The 16,793-nt window shown below is 45.1% G+C and overlaps 1 long non-coding RNA gene across 2 annotated transcripts; it reads right to left on the reverse strand.

Annotated features, from left to right (window-relative positions):
- Window positions 1-588: 588 nt before the first annotated feature.
- LOC116561517 lies at window positions 589-4,125 on the reverse strand. 2 transcript variants are annotated; one of them, XR_004273465.1, is made up of 4 exons: window positions 3,261-4,125; window positions 3,047-3,155; window positions 1,553-1,706; window positions 589-886 (listed from the first exon to the last, which is right to left on the reverse strand). It is a non-coding gene; the product is annotated as an uncharacterized LOC116561517 (long non-coding RNA). The 2 variants fall into 2 exon arrangements; XR_004273464.1 differs by having other exon boundaries at window positions 589-1,706.
- Between the last annotated feature and the right edge of the window lie 12,668 nt (window positions 4,126-16,793).

The raw sequence follows: 16,793 nt of genomic DNA on the forward strand, positions 1-16,793 counted from the left end.
TCGATCTGTTGACCTCGTGATCCACCCGCCTCGGCCTCCCAAAGTGCTGGGATTACAGGCGTGAGCCACCGCGCCCGGCCAACTGCCTCTGTTTTTAAACAACTCAGGTCAAAAAATAAGTCATAATCAAAATTAGAAAATATTTTGAACAAAACAAAGTGAAAAAAATACACAATAATGTGGAGTACAGTTAAAACAACACTTAAAGGAACATTTGTCGCCTCTAAACAGATACAGAATGAGGGAAGCATAAAGTTTAGTGAATTAGGCCAGGTGTGGTGGCTCATGCCTGCGATCCCAGCATTTTGGGCGGCTGAGGCCAGTGGATCACCTGAGGTTGGGAGTTTGAGACCAGATTCACCAACATGGAGAAACCCTGTCTTTACTAAAAATACAAAATTAGCCAGGCGTGGTGGCACATGCCTGTAATCTTAGTTCCTTGGGGGCTGAGGCAGGAAAATCACTTGAACCCGGGAGGCGGAGGTTGCCGTGAGCCTAGATGGTGCCATGGCACTCCAGACTGGCAACAAAAGTGAAACTGTGTCTCAAAAACAAAAAAAAAGTTTAGTGAATTAGGCATCCATTTTGAGAATATTGAAAGAGAACAGTAAAATAAACTTCAAAAGGTTCATTTTGAAAGAAAGGAACTAAAAGTGGTAAGAGCAGGAACTATAAAACAGAAACAAATATTTAATTGAGAGGATCAACAAAACCAAAAGTTGACTCTTTGTAAAGATGAATAAATTCGATGAAATAGGTGAAAATGGGAGGAAAAGTATGGAAAACCACTATCAGAAAGGTAAACAGGGACATGCTTGTCTGAGTCTTCCAAGAATCAGGCACCAAGGTGGGAAAACATGTGCAAGAACATTATTTGGGGAAGCACCTGTGAGAGAGAATGGGCAGAGCTGAGAGGCTGGGAGGTGGCAGGCCATGGCGCAGGTCTGATTACAAGGGAAGGAGAGAGGGAAGGAAGGAATTTTGGGGTGAAACGGCAGGGCAGTGCTGGTGAAAATTTGAGAAGTCATTGAGGAGGCTCCAGGCCGTAGCCATGCATTCAAAGTGGCCCCCTTCTCCTGGGAGTGGGCCTGCCTTAGTGTCCCTGCCAAGCTCCATCATGGGTAGAGGAGACCCAGGAAGTGTGATCTGGGGTGCTTGGAGCAATGGGGTTCAGAGGTCAGCAGTGGGGTGCTGGACAATTACAACTCTGAGAGGCGTCTCCCCAGGCTCCTTGGCTCACTCCTTATGCTGCACAGATGCAGCTGCACTGGCCCCCTAAAGCCCCCTTCTCCCTGGGGGAAACTGACAGCGGAGAGCTGGTGGTATGGCCCCAACACTGCCGTTCATCTCCTTCTTTGACTCTGCATTCTGCATTCTCCTCTCCTTCAACAACCACCTCTGTTCACCTGCTGGCTTGCTGGTGGTATGGCCAAACTTCACTCCTGAGAAGGCTGCAGCTTGGCAGTCCCTCCTTCTCAGTTCAAGGCTGCCTCCTATATCTGCTCACTACTCCAATGGCAAGAGAGGATGCCCAGGTGCCTCCGCGGATCACCTGAGTTCCGCCCTATTCTTCCTGCCGCGGTGGGTAGCTCCTCTCGGCCTTCAGGTGATTCCTCTATCTGCCTGCTTGTTCAGAGTGTCCTGGCAGCAGCAGTGACTTGCAGTTCAATGGCCTGAGTGTGCTGCAAGCAGCAACATGCAAGAATCTTAAGGACAATATTTTGAATTAGAAAAAAAAAAAAGCCAGTCACTATGAAATACTTGCAGCATGGCCCCATTTTTACATTCAGTTTAAAAGCAGGCAGGATGCTTTTTGGCATAATAACTATTTAATGGCATAATAGTTGAAGAGATGGGCCAGGCGTGGTGGCTCATGCCTATAATCCCAGCACTTTGGGAGGCCCAGGTGGGCAGATCACCCGAGGTCAGGAGTTCGAGACCAGCCTAGCCAAAAGAAGAAACCCCATCTCTACTAAAAATACAAAAATTAGCCGGGAGTGGTGGTGCATGCCTGTAAACCCAGCTACTTGGGAGGCTGTGGCAAGAGAATTGCTTGAACCTAGGAGGTAGAGGTTGCATTGAGCTGAGATCGAAGCCACTGCACTCCAGCCTGGGCAACTGACTGAAACTCTGTCTCAGAAAAAAAAATAGTTAGAGAGATGAAAATACATAGTAAAAATGTGTGGAAGAGGCTGGGCATTATCAGCCGACAGTATAAGCTAATGGTTACGGCTAAGGGAAGAGGGAGAGGACGGGATTGGTGAGGGGTGCAGGGGGCACGTCTGTGGTTGTGACAGTGTGTCTGCTGCCTCTTAATCCAAAGCGTGGGCACGCAGTTGTGAGCTGTATCTATCTTCTTTTCCCTCACACCTCTTTGTATCTGCTGCATATTACTGAATTGCCCAGATGACAGGTTTCATACAATCTATAAACTTGAGTAAAATCTAATATTGCCTTCAAGTGCTGACTGTCAAGTGAAGGAAACAGACATGTATTTAGATGAGGATAGTAAGGGCCGGGTGTGGTGGCTCATGCCTGTAATCCCAGCACTTTGGGAGGCCCAGGTGGGTGGATCACAAGTTTAGGAGTTTGAGACCAGCCTGGCCAGTATGGTGAAACCCCATCTCTACTAAAAATACAAAAATTTGCTGGGTGTGGTGGCTATGGCCTGTAGTTTCAACTACTCAGGAGGCTCAGGCAGGAGAATCGCTTGAACCTGGGAGGCAGAGGTTGCAGTGAGCAGAGATCACGCCACTGCACTCCAGCCCAGGCGATGGAGCGAGACTTCATCTCAAAAAAAAAAAAAAAAAAAAAAAAAAAAAAAAAAAAAAAAAAAAAAAAGATAGTAAAAGGTACAAATTCATAAACAAATAGAAAACTTGCACTTCCAATAACTTGAGAAGGTAGAAAGAGCTAAATGCGTTCATTAAGTAATCAGAGAAGATTTGTAAAAGATTTAAAATGGAGCTTGAAAGAAGAGCCCATGGAATGGAATCTGTGATTCTGGGTAAATCCCAGTGAGCCCAGTGAGGGGTAAGGAGAGCACCTGGATGGTTCAGGGCTGAGGCCACAGTCAGGCAGCGTGACCAGAGAGGGGTGAGGAGTAACCCAGTTTGCCTGGAGATGAGGAAATGTTGTTGCAGACAGGATTCCAGCTGAAAACACAAAAAAGGAACGACAATTTTGTGTAGCTCAGAAATTTTGAGAATAACAGTATAGAGTAGGTAACTGAAAATAAAAGCAACAATTTGAATGATCACCTGTACACATTTCTTCATTTCTTAGAAAGACTTGGATTGGAAGACCAACACTGTTCCATATATAAGCATTATCTGCCCTTAGACAGAATGTGAAAATTGGTGCTCAGATGAAAGTCTTGTCCAAGTCACCTGGCTGGTGAGGCATAAAGCAAGGGAATAGAATTATATGGGGTTATTTTTCGTGTATTCAAATCTTACTGTGCAGAGCTTGGAACTGTAGAGCAATCCATGTCCTTCTCTGGTTGCTGGACATATTTGAGATAAAAGAAAAATTCAAAGATATATTTGGAGAGAAAACAGCTGTATGTTTTGATCTAATGGGAATTTGAGACTTTCTAAGGAGAGTGTGTTACTCACAAGGAAAACTTCCTTTCATGGACTTCTGCTTTTATTGGGAATTACATGTGCTCCATTACACATGTCTCCATCTGACAGCTCTGGGGATTACAGTGATTACCCAACATGATCAATAAACTGGCCAATAACTCATCCAGGGTGGCTGGAGTGCAACACACTTTGCATTTTGTGATTGAAAATTCCTTCAAACTGTCACTTGTAACTTTGGTTTTATTCCAAATCTAGTAACCCGTGAAAGTGCAATGATCTTTGAGATTTATTGGCTGCATTGTGGCTGATGAAAACAGAATCTCTGACAGGCCAATTGCAATGTTCCCCATGAGACTTGTAACTAAGCAGAGAAGCCACTGTGATTGCTCCACGAGTCAGAAACCTGAACTGTGACTGTGATTCTACCACCATCACCAAGCCAAGCCGTGTGAACTTGAAAAAACCAGCTCACCTCTGGGAGATTAGCCTCATTCTCTAAATAGGAAACAGCAATATTTCATCTCCTGAATTCATGGCATTTGTGTGAAAATCAGAAAATGAAAGCAGTATTTGTCCAAACACTTAAGTATTTCCATTAAAAAAGGAAATACTTTTTTTTTTTTCCTAGTTAAACAACTTAGGAGATGAACTTACCTTAAAAAAAGCTTTGGCCGGGCGAGGTGGCTCATGCCTGTAATCCCAGCACTTTGGGAAGCCGAGGCAGGCAGATCACAAGGTCAAGAGATTGAGACCATCCTGGCCAACACGGTGAAACCCCAAGTCTACTAAAATACAAAAATTAGCTGAGCATGGTGGCCCGTGCCTGTAGTCCCAGCTACTCAGGAGGCTGAGGCAGGAGAATTGCTTGAACCCAGGAGGCGGAGGTTGCAGTGAGCCGAGATCATGCCACTGCACTCCAGCCTGGCGCCTGGTGACAGAGCAAGACTCTGTCTCAAAAAAAAGAAAGCTTTAATAAGATATATCCAACATAAAATAAACTGTATGTGTTTAAACAATTTTATAAGATTTAACAATGTGTGTATATGCATATGAAACTGCCACCACAATGCAGTCATGAACACATTCAAAATCTTCAAATTTTCCTCCTAGCCTTGGTCATTCCCCTCCCAGACACAGAATCCCAAGCCAGCCAATGATCTGCTTTCTGTCCCTATTGATTAGCTTGAATATTCAAAAATTTTGTATAAATGGAAAAATAATGTATGTATTCTGATTTGTTTTTGTTTCTAGCCTGGCCTTTTTTTGTTCAGTGTAATTATTTTGAGATTCGTCAGTTTTGTTGCACGTGTCAGCAGTTTGCTCCTTTTTGTCGCTGCATACTATTCCACTGTGTGGATTATACTGCAATTTGTTCACCCTTTCACCTGATGATGGACATTTGGCTTGTTTCCATTTTTCGGCTATTACAAATACATTTGCTATGAATTTTACTTTGTTGGGTGCTGGATAGTTACTGTTACGATGGATGTTTTTGAGCTTTGTTCCAGAATGCCATTTAGTTACTTGAGGAAAGTTCAATCCTTTTGTAGCATACCTGGAAGCTTTGTTGGCTGGATCAAAGTAGACCTTGTTAGAAAGTTTCACCACTGCAAGCCAGGCCCAGTGGCTCACACCTGTAAAATCAGCACTTTGGAAGGCCAAGGCAAGTGGATCACAAGGTCAAGAGATCAAGACCATCCTGGCCAACATAGTGAAACCCTGTATCTGCTAAAAAAAAAAATACAAAAATTAGCTGGGTGTGATGGCGCACATCTGTAGTCCCAGCTATTTGGGAGGCTGAGGCAGGAGAATCACTTGAACCCAGGAGGCAGAGGTTGCAGTGAGCCAAGATTGCGCCATGCACTCCAACCTGGCGACAGAGACTCCATCTCAAAAAAAAAAAAAAAATTCCCAATTGCAGAGATAATACCATTAAGTATTCTGCCTGACGTGGTGTGAATTATGAGATTTTCCACTCTGGATCACAAACTGTTGCTGGGCCTGTGTGAGTTCAAGTGATTGGTCTCTGTAATTCTTTTGCGACTTTTTGGCTCTTTTCCCAGCCTTGGGTAGTCACATCGCATGCCTAAGCCTATCAGTGCTCAGCCGCTGGCTGGAGGGCCCCTTAGCAAGTCTCTGATGCTCTCTCTATGTAACTCACATCTCTGCGGTTCCCTGCCCTGCAAACTGCAGCCCCTTTGGCCTCCCCATACTCCCAGTACCATCTCCTGAACCATCTGTTTCTGGTTCCCTCTTTTTTAGGAAGTGAGCTGGACAAGCAGGGCTCATCCTGTTGGTGTCCCCTAGCTCAGGGGTCATTGTCCTGCCCTGCCTGATGTCCAATATCTGAAAATCATTGTTTTGTGTATTTTGTCCTAGTTTTTAGACACTCCATCTTGACTAGAAGTCACAGTCTGGAATTTACTATTTATACTGATTCTGCTTTACACAATTCTGTCTTTTCTGCTTGCCTTCCACCGATTCATCTTTTTTCTGAGGCAGAATCTTGCTCTGTTACCCAGGCTGGAGTGCAGTGGCACGATCTGGGCTCACTGCAACCTCTGCCTCCCGGGTTTAAGCGATTCTCCTGCCTCAGCCTCTTGAGTAGCTGGGATTACAGGCGCATGCCACCACACCTGGCTCATTTTTGTATTTTTAGTAGAGACAGGGTTTCACTATGTTGGTCAGGCTGGTCTCGAACTCCTGACCTCATGATCCACCCACCTCGGTCTCCCAAAATGCTGGGATTACAGGCGTGAGCCACCGTGCCCGGTCTTGCCTGTCCACTTCTGATCAGGTGCTAGGATTGTGTTAAACCAAAACCATATTCAATGGGAACCAGGGATTGGAAACAAAGAAAGAACAGAACATGAATGAAGTTGAAACAGTCTGACACACTGCGCCAGGTAACTTCCACAAGTGAGGCACTGTGCTAGGTACCAAGCAGGTGAAATCCACACATGCAAAAGCCATAGTCCCTGATAAGGATTCAGAGTCGAATGCTGTCATGGAAAACAGCTTTTCCACGGCTTTAGGATTTCTCTGTGGAACAGAAGTTACCTCCATCCTGTTTTTGTTTTCTTGCTTGTCCCTCCATTCATTTCTCAAGCCTTAAAAAAAAAAGTCTTCAACAAGAGCACCTGTGATCGCTGCTTGGCAGTTCTGTGTGTCTGTGACCTTTCTCTCATTGCTACCAGCTTCCCAAGGCTGCCCACTCAACCATTCAGCCCTTATTTGAGAAGAAATGATAAAGCCATTAGCTGTGTCCACTTTGGGATGATCTTACAAAACCTGACTCCTGTCCTCATCTCAGTTCAATTATGAGTTCTGTTTTCCTGACTTGACTCTGCTGATGCTTTATTTATGTCGGACGCGCACGGGCTGCTGCACTGGCCTTGTTAGAGCAGTTTGTGCCCTTGCAGGAGCATTTCGTTCTGCTACATTTGTGTCACACATTTGCTACACAATGCAAGGCTGAAGTTAGGCGGTTCAAGGAAATGTCAGCTTGTGATGAGTGTGAAACCCAGCTGCGCTTCTGCGTCTACCAGAAGAAACATTAAATTGATTCGTCATTTGCAAAACCACAGTTCTAATAAATGTTTCATTACAAGGTGCTACCAGCTTTTACTAGGACCCTGGCTGTCTCTGCAGACTCCAAATCTGAGTTGATTTGTAGACCTCTGGCTTATTTTTTAAACTGCCAACCGAATCAGACAGCAACGTCTGAATAGAAACCTAGCAACAAAGAGGACTAGGCTGCCCTGCAGGGGGTAGGCTAGGATGCCCACTCACGCACTCCCTTGTGAGAGGGAAATCTGGGACACTGTTTAGCAAGAGTAGTGACAACCACTATCGGTCTCTAGTTAATGAGAACCTACTAAGTGCAAAGAAGAAAACACTTCCCTTCTCCAACTATTCACACCGGGCTACAGACCCGGGTCTTTAACTGCATTCCTTGTGTTTATGCATCTCATCTGTCTCCTACTCTACTTCTTTCTTTCCTTTTCTTTTTTTTCCTTCCTTCTTCCATCCCTCCCTGCCTCCATCTCTCCTTTCCTCTATCTAGCCCTCCTTTCTCTTTCTTTCTTTTTTTTTTTTGACAGAGTTTTGCTCTTGTTGCCCAGGCTGGAGTGCAATGGCATGATCATGGCTCGCTGCAGCTTCTGCCTCCCTAGTTAAAGAAATTTTCCTGCCTGAGCCTCCCGAGTAGTTGGAATTACAGGTGCCTGTCACCACGCCCTGCTAATTTTTTGTGTCTTTAGTAGAGATGGGGTTTCACCTTGTTAGCCAGGCTGGTCTCAAACTCCTGATCTCAAGTTATTCACCCACCTCAGCCTCCCAAAGTGTTGGGATTACAAGCGTGAGCTACTGCACCCAGCCTCCTCCTGTTTCTAAGACCAGGCCTTATACTTAGAATACGGAGCTTTACCATAGGAGCAGCATTCACCTGCATGTGCGCGCGTGTGCGCGCGCGCGCACACACACACACACACACACACACACACACACACACACACACACACAGAGTTAGCTTCACTCAAGAAGAACACAGATGGCTGGGCGCAGCCTGTAATCCCAGCACTGTCAGAGGCTGAGGCCGGCAGATCACCTGAGATCAAGAGTTCAAGACCAGCCTAGCCAACATGGTGAAACCCATCTCTACAAAAACAGAAAAATTAGCCAGGCATGATGGCGGGCACCTGTAATCCCAACTGCTTGGGAGGCTGAGGCAGGAGAATGGCTTGAGCCCAGGAGGCAGAGGTTGCAGTGAGCCGAGATCATGCCACTGCACTCCAGCCTGGGCAACAGAGCAAGACTCCATCTCAAAAAAAAAAAAAAAAAAAGGGAATGCAGATGACATCCCCTCATCTTCCAGATGTCTGTACCCATGCTGTCTGTACCCCCTGAGGCAACCCAGATGTCTTCCTAGAGTTGAGACCACAGCAGTAGTGAGTAAGGTAAGCTTTGGCGAGCATCAGGTAGTGGAGATGTCCAGGAGGCTGTCCCACATGCTCCTCTGCCAACAACTGGAACATGTCACCCAGCCCTTCTTGTTCTCTAGTCACTTCTCAGCCATACAACTGCTGGCATGTTGACTCTCATCTTTCCACTAACCTGTATCGGCCTTTCTGGCATTTTTCCCCCTCACTCTGAGATTTCTTCTCATAGGGTGCTTCAAATGCCTCTCCCTCCTATTATGAAAAAAGCCTCAGCACTGTGGCAGTGGCTGTCCCCCAAACCCACAGTCCGAAGCTTACCACTGTGTACTATGCAAAACTATGGGCTTGCCAGGTGACAGGTTCCAACCTCCCTGGAAGGCACTGCAGCGACCATCTCTGTCACTTATGCACTTTGAGTCACATTTTCAATCTAACATTCTCAAAGTATTGTTTTCAGAATTATTTTGGAAATGAGAATTCTGGTGGGATAACTTTTCCTCATCACTTCTCCATCAGAGTTCAAACACTGCAAGAGCAGATCACCGTGAGGTGGACTGACAAGAGCAGGCTTCAAGGCGAAGGTGCCACAGCAGCTGGACTCTGCCCTGAGTAGGCTTAATAGCGGGGATTTGGGGGTGGGAAACAGGGACCTTCCAAGCTACTCATATGCTAATGCTTCCTAAATAGACTCACTAAAGGAAGAGCTAGATCATCTTGTCATATGCTTGGCTGCAACGCTTTCCAAGTTGCTTAGGAAGACGTCAAATCCTGCCCCCCAGAGGGCACCTGGAGTAGAACACAGGTGAGAGAATGTGGCAGGCAGGGATGTGTATTGTGTGATTGACACTGCCGTAAAAACAGTTACACTAAACAAAGTATATGCAACATAGGCAAGAGCAAATTAATGTCTCCTGGGGGTGTAAGGCATAGAGTCCCATGTTTATACACACACTCACATATATATTCTTAGGTATAAATCAGGCGTACATTTCATAAAATTCACAAATTGTTCATGAGGTTTTTTTTTTCAGATGGAGTCTCACTCTGTCGCCCAGGATGGAGTGCAGTGGTATGATCTGTCTCACGCTGTTGCCCAGGCTGGAGTGCAGTGACAACCTCTCCCTCCCAGGTTCAAGTGATTCACCCACCTCAGCCTCCTGAGTAGCTGGGATTATAGGTGCATGCTACCACGCCTGGCTACCTTTCGCATTTTTAGTAGAGATGGGGTTTCACCAAGTTGGCTAAGCTGGTCTTGAACTCCTGACCTCAAGTGATCCACCTGCCTCGGCCTCCCAAAGTACTGGGATTACAGGAGTGAGCCACCGCGCCCAGCTGAGTTTTGTTTGACAAATGTACATGATCATGTAATTACCACTACAATCATGATATAAAACATTTTTCTCACCCAAAATGTTCCCTTGTGCCCCTTTAGAGTCAGTCTTCTCCCCCACACCTGGGCAATAGTAATCACTAACCTTCTCTCCATCACGGTAATGTTTCCTTTCCTAGGACAAATGGGACCATACAGGAGGTAGTCTTTTGTGTCTGTGTTCTTTCACTTAGCACACTGCTTTCAAGATGTATATATGTTAACTTGGCAGCTCTCTGAATAATTAATTGAATAGCCCAAGTACTAGTGGCAAGGAAATCAGACAGGAGACAAAAGTGAAGCCCCGGCATGAGGTAACAGGGATGTCTGAACCAGTTTGCTGAGGGAATGACAGGAAAGACACAGAAGCAAAAGAAAGAAAGACAGAAAGAAAGAGAGGAAGGGAGGGAAAGAGGGAGGGAAGAAGAGAGTGAGGGAGAAAGAATTTAGAAAAAGAAGGTTCTGGTGATCGATTGGATGGAGGCAGACGGAGGGGAAAGAGTTAACATGGTCCGTAGTTTGCCAGGCTTCTTTCCTGCTAGAGTGATAATTTTTTAAAAAAGAAATCTGGGCTTGAAGAGAAGAGGAAAAAAGTTCAATATTAACTATATTCACTTTGAAATGCTTCTGTGAAGTCCAAGCAGATGTCCAAAACTGAGAGGCGAGAATGTGTTCTCGAAGCTTTAGACAGAGGGCAGGAGGGGGCTGCCTTTTCAGAGTCATGCGTGCAGCACTGACGGTGAAATCGGAAGTGAGAGACATGGAGAGAAGGGCACTTATGTGAGGAATGAATTTCAGCAGGCCTCTCCGAAGGGGCAGGAGGAAATGGGGAAACACAAGGAAGATGGGTTTCCAGGCAGTGAAGACAATCAGTGTAGCTCTGGAAGCTTAAGGAAGCTATAGTGTGGAGCAGAAGGGAGAACTTATAGTGGCAATTACCAAAGAGAACGGATCCCAAGACGTAGGCATGGAACGGGGCAGGCAGAGGGGCGGGACACCCTGGCCACAGCTGCTTGCTCAGTGGTGTGGGCATGAAAAGCCAGTTGGAGCGAGGGGTACAAACTGGAGCCAGTCTTACAGTCCAAAGGGTCCAGTGGTTTAGTAGGAAAAGAAGGTGAAAGAAGGATGGTGTCTACGTCACAGGAAGCCAAGCCAAGAGTAAGAGACGTGCCCAGGGGAGACTGACATCTGAGAGGGCAGGAGGGAGCATTCTTGGAGAAGCAGACAGGGCTCTGCGCTCACATGATCAGGGTCTCTGTCAGCATCACGGTTACATTCAGAGTCTGACCTTTATCCACACATTTGCTCTGCATACAAGAAAACAGAGGTGCAGAGAAATAAAGTCACATGCCCATGGTTACAAAAAAATCTCCAACAAAGTCAGAACAACTGTAATTAAGTCTCCACCTCTTTTTTTAAAATATTAACAAGCTTCATCCTCCCAAGTAGCTGGGAGCCTGAGGCAGAGTCTCACTATTGTTGCCCAGGCTGGAGTGCAATGGAATGACCTCAGCTCACTGCAACCTCCGCCTCCTGGGTTCAAGCATTCTCCTGCCTCATCCTCCCAAGTAGCTGGGATTACAGGCACCCATCACCAAAAATGCCCGGCTAATTTTTTTGTATTTTTAGTAGAGATGGGGTTTCACCATGTTGGCCAGGCTGGTCTTAAACTCCTGACATCAGGAGATCCACCCACCTCAGCCTCCCAAAGTGCTGGGATTACAGGCATGAGCCACCGTGCCCAGCTGATAGAAGGATTCTCAATTTCACTATCAGAAAAGAAGATACTCTGTAGTAAATATCTGCGTCATCTAAGACAAATTATTTGATTTTCTTAAGTCTTGGTCTCTGTTTTAGTAAAAGAAAAGTAACTAGATTTAAACAAAGGGCATGTGAAAAGAGACAAAACACCTAAGGCCCTGGCTGGGAATAAACACATTAGACTTAGCTGTTGTTCTGTTCATGATCATCCTTATTATTTATCTGCTCCAGCCATACTGGGGTTTTCCAACTTCTTGCACACAACATATTCCATCATTTCAATTTTACCTTCACTCCTGACCTGCCTAAATCTCTCACATCAGCCTGACTGCCGCTTCCAATGGAAGCCACCCTTAATGCTGCCAGACCACGTCAAACTGTACGTCTTAGTCCATTCACGCTGTGATAACAAAATGCTTAGATTGAGTACCTTATAAACAACAAAAATCTATTTCTCACAGTTCTGGAGGCTGGAAAATCCAAGTGCAAGGTGCTAACAGATTGGGCGTCTGGGGGCTCTCCTCTGCATAGATGGTGCCATCTAGGTGACCTCACATGGTGGAAGGGGCCAATGAGCTCCCTCGGGCCTCTTTTATAATAAGGGCATGAATCCATTGATAAGGACTCCACCTTCATGACCTAAACACCTCCCCAAAGACCCCACCTCCTAATACTATCACTCTGGGGGTTAGAATTTCAACATATGAATTTTGGGGGAACACAACTAGTCAGACCATAGCATTGTTGAATCACACTTTAAGTGGGAATCAAAGTCAAAAGTTAGCCTATAAGGCAAAAATTACAGGTGGATAACCAAATAATATACAAACTCACACATGTATATATACACACATTTTAATAAGGTACTATTAACCCAATAGCCCTAGAGACAGTTCCTTCGGATAAACATAAAAATTGACTCTTCCGCTATTAAAGCTTGAAACTTGTATTCGTTTTATCTGAGTTCTTTCCTCAGCACAGGACCTTCAGGATTCCCAAAAAAGTATCAAAGAACTGAAGGCTTACAAAAATGTATCAAATAACTGAAACTCACCAGGTCACAGCTGGACCTCTCATTCCTTGTGATTGCTTCATCGCCCCTCCCTAGTTCCTATTTTCTTATACATTGTTACATTTCTTCCCTGCTAAGTAAACCCCTAGTTTTAGTCAGGCAGGGGATGGATTTGAGACTGAACCCCATCTCTTTGACTGCAGCACCTGGTTAAAACCTCTTCCTTGGCAGTACTCATCAACTCAGTGATTGGCTTTCTGTGTGCCAAGCTGAACTCCTGGTGTCTCAGCAACATTATTAATATGTGCAATATAGCCGAGTTTTCTTCCAGTATTTGAACAGCAATTCAAAGATGCAAAATGACCAGACACATGTTGAATTCAAAGCAGAGGCAGCTGGGCACAATGACACATGCCTGTAATCTCAGCACATTGGGAAGCCGACGCAGAAAATTGCTTGAGGCTAGGAGTTCAAGACTAGCCTGGTCAACCATAGCAAGACCTCATCGCTACCAAAAAAAAAAAAAAAAAAAAAGGTCATTCAAAAATAGCTGGCCATGGTGGCACATGCTTGTAGTCCCAGCTATTCAGGAGGCTCAGGTGGGAGGACTGCTTGAGACCTGGAGACCAAGGCTGTAGAAAGCTGATCATACCACTGTCCTCCAGCCTTGGTGACAGAGTGAGACCCTATTTAAAAACAAACCCAAAACAAAGCAGAGGGCCATGGAATTACCCTGCATGACTCTCCTTTCCCTTGGCACAGGGTCCTGAAATTTACTCCAGACCATTGCAGTCTAGTTACCATCTCCTGCCCAACCCCAAACAGCAACCAGACAGAGGAGGCAAGGTGGTCAGAATTTTGTCTGCATGGTTTCCCAGGGAGGAACACTAAAGGATTTTAAAACCCTGGGTCATTTTGAGTTAGGAGGAAAGTGTTTTCTATTTAATAAATTATGTTGGGATAAATAGTTATTTGGAAAAAAACAAAATACTAAGTTGAATTTTTATCTTACACCATAAAATCTGTTAAAAAATTAACATTTCAGGCAAGACATGGTGGCTGCCCAGTACTTTGGGAGGCCAAGGTGGGAGGATTGCTTGAGCACAGAAACTTGAGACCAGCCCGGGCAACACAGTGAGACCTCACCTCTACTGAAAATCGAAAAAATTAGCCAATGTGTTGGCATGCACCTGTAGTCCCCGCTACTCGGGAGGCTGAGGTGCAGGATCACTTGAGTCCAGGAGGTTGAGGCTGCAATGAGCCATGATCACATCACTGCACTCCAGCTTGGGCAGCAGAATGAGGCCCCTTCTCAAATAAATATATAATAAACAGATTTCAGTTGCGTAAAAAATGTAGTCTAGGCACAGTGACTCATGCCTGTAATCCCAGGAGTTTGGGAGGCTGAGGCAGGTGGATTACTTGAGGCCAGGAGTTCCAGACCACCCTGGCCAACATGGCGAAAACTGTCTCTACTAAAAGTACACAAATTAGCCAGGTATAGTAGTGGGCATCTGTAATTCCAGCTACTTGGGAGGCTGAGGCACAAGAGTTGCTTGAACCCGGGAGGACAAGGCTGCAGTGAGCCGAGATCGTGCCGCTGCACTTCAGCCTGGCCTGTCTCAAAAGACAGTTTTGAGCGAAACCATCTCTAAAAAAAAGTAAAGGCTTAAAAGGTTAAAACAAAAAGGCAAATGTACTAATATATTTGAAAAACATGAGAAAAAGCTTTATGGTTTCCACAACGAGAATGAAATTATACAAAAAGTATGATCTCAAACTCAGAAGCTATAAAAGAAAAGATTGCTACCCTTAGTACCTATCTATAACAAAGTAGGTAATTTGTCACATCTCCTGTACCACGACTTTACACCTTCCCTCCTATTTCTTTTATCTCATGTAGTCTCTCATTAATTTGTGAAAAGCGTTTGCTTCTCAGGAATTCTGAGGGCACAAGAGGTCAAAAATGAGGAGCACCTTTGTGACCTAAGGCCACACAGATCTCAAGTCAACCGCTGATCTTGTGCAGAACTGAACAGAACAGATAAGACCACTGTTCAAAGGAATTGTTTAGCATACGGAGTATCCGCTGTTTCATAGATAGTTTATGCTCCAGTGAAATCTGTCCAACTCAAGCATGGTAAGAAGTATGGTGCAGAGACTTCTTTTCCTCGGCTGCTTTTGCTTTACTTCCTCTCCGTCATTCTGATGTCTGGCTTTAGGTCATCTGCTGCTATATCTTTATGCGTTTCTTTCTAATTTCCATTTCATACATTTGAAAAATCACGGCTTTTGATTTATAACCTCTGTTTCTCACCCTAAAGCTCTTTTAGTTTTTTAGATGGAGTTTCACACTTGTTGCCTAGGCTGGAGTGCAGTGGCGCAATATCGGCTCACTGCAACCTCTGCCTCCCAGGTTTAAGCGTTCCTCCTGCCTCAGCCTCCTGAGTAGCTGGGATTACAGGCACCTGCCACCACTCCCGATAATTTTTTTTTTTTTTTTTGGTATTTTTAGTAGAGACAGAGTTTCACCATGTTGGCCAGGCGAGTCTCGAACTCCTGACCTCAGGTGATCCACCCACCTCGGGCTGGGACTACAGACATGAGGCCACCGTGCCCAGCCCAAAGCTCTTAACTGGTTAAAAAAACCAGCCAATGACAAACACTAAAAAAATGATATTACTGAATAATGATTAAAACAAAAGTCAAATACCCAAAGTACTCAGGTAAACTACTCAAAACGTTACAACTTTTCATCCAAATCCAAGTATCTCATCATGGGTAATCTCTAAAACATATTTAGCCTTTACTTGGCACTCTGGGCTCTAGGAAGATCACAGTCAGAGAAATCCAACTGAAAACGCAAACATCCATGTCTAAGGGGAGACCTACATAAGGGGTTCTTGAGAGTTACCAGAGCAGACGGGAGGTTGGCGGTGAAGCCTTTCCAGGCCTCTGCGGTCAAGGGGGGCAAGCTCACTGGGAAGACTGGCCACAGCCAGCAGAGAGTGCAAGAACAGAGACCTCGGGTAATGCAGAGACCAGCTGGCACGGGGCCTGGGAAGCACTTTTGTCTGTTTTCTGGAGGCTGGAGCAGCTTTCTGATGAGCATATCTGAGCCGCAGCTGCACATCCACATTTGATTCCAGCTGTCACACAGCACCATTATCATTGCTGCCAGGCTCCTGTGCCAAAATACCAGCATCTTTTTTTTTTTTTTTTTTTTTTTTGTAAGATGGAATCTTGCTCTGTCACCCAGGCTAGAATGCAGTGGCTCGATCTCAGCTCACTGTAACCTCTGCCTCCCGAGTTCAAGTGATTCTCCTGCCTCAGCCTCCTGAGTAGCTGGGACTACAGGCATATGCCACCATGCCTGGCTAATTTTTTGTATTTTGAGTAGAAATGGGGTTTCACTGTGTTAGCCAGGATGGTCTCAATCTCCTGACCTCGTGATCCACCTGCCTTGGCCTCCCAAAGTGCTGGGATTTCAGGAGTGAATCACCATGCCCAGCCGACCAAGATCTTTTTTATATGAACCACAGTGTGTGCATGCAAATGTGCACATGCACGCGCGCGCGCACACACACACACCCCAGAAAGATACAAGATGCCAATCCTCTTAGCATTTCTCAAAAATTCCGTTCCAACCCTGGTAAAAATATTCAGATAAGCAAGGATGGAACACTTCACATTGGCATTCCCATTTTTCCCCTTTAGGGTTGCACTAATTTATAGTAAATAATTGAATAATGATTAATAATAATAGGGCTTAAAATACTACAATGATAACTTATTTAAGAAATAAGTATGTCCTTCCATTTAAATTAAAATAACCTAATAATAAATTTCCAAGTGAAGTAATATATCCAATTAAATAATATAAATGCAATTTAATTTATATTCCTGATATTATTCTATAAATTTCCTAGTTACACTGTCTGGGGGCTGCTAAGCCCTGCTCTGTGCTGATTAGTGGGAGTGGCGGGATTCTAGGGTGGGCATGAGACGCAGGGGAGTTCGGATCTCCAATCTCACAGTTTTCACAACATGGGCAGTGACTGCACCCTCCGCTAAGTCCCATGGAAATAGCCCAGTCCCTGGCACGTGAGTCTCTCTAGTCACAT

This window comes from Sapajus apella, unplaced genomic scaffold (genome assembly GCF_009761245.1).
Source record: "Sapajus apella isolate SASKATOON/1434 unplaced genomic scaffold, GSC_monkey_1.0 scaffold29, whole genome shotgun sequence".
Taxonomy (NCBI): Eukaryota; Metazoa; Chordata; class Mammalia; order Primates; family Cebidae; genus Sapajus; species Sapajus apella.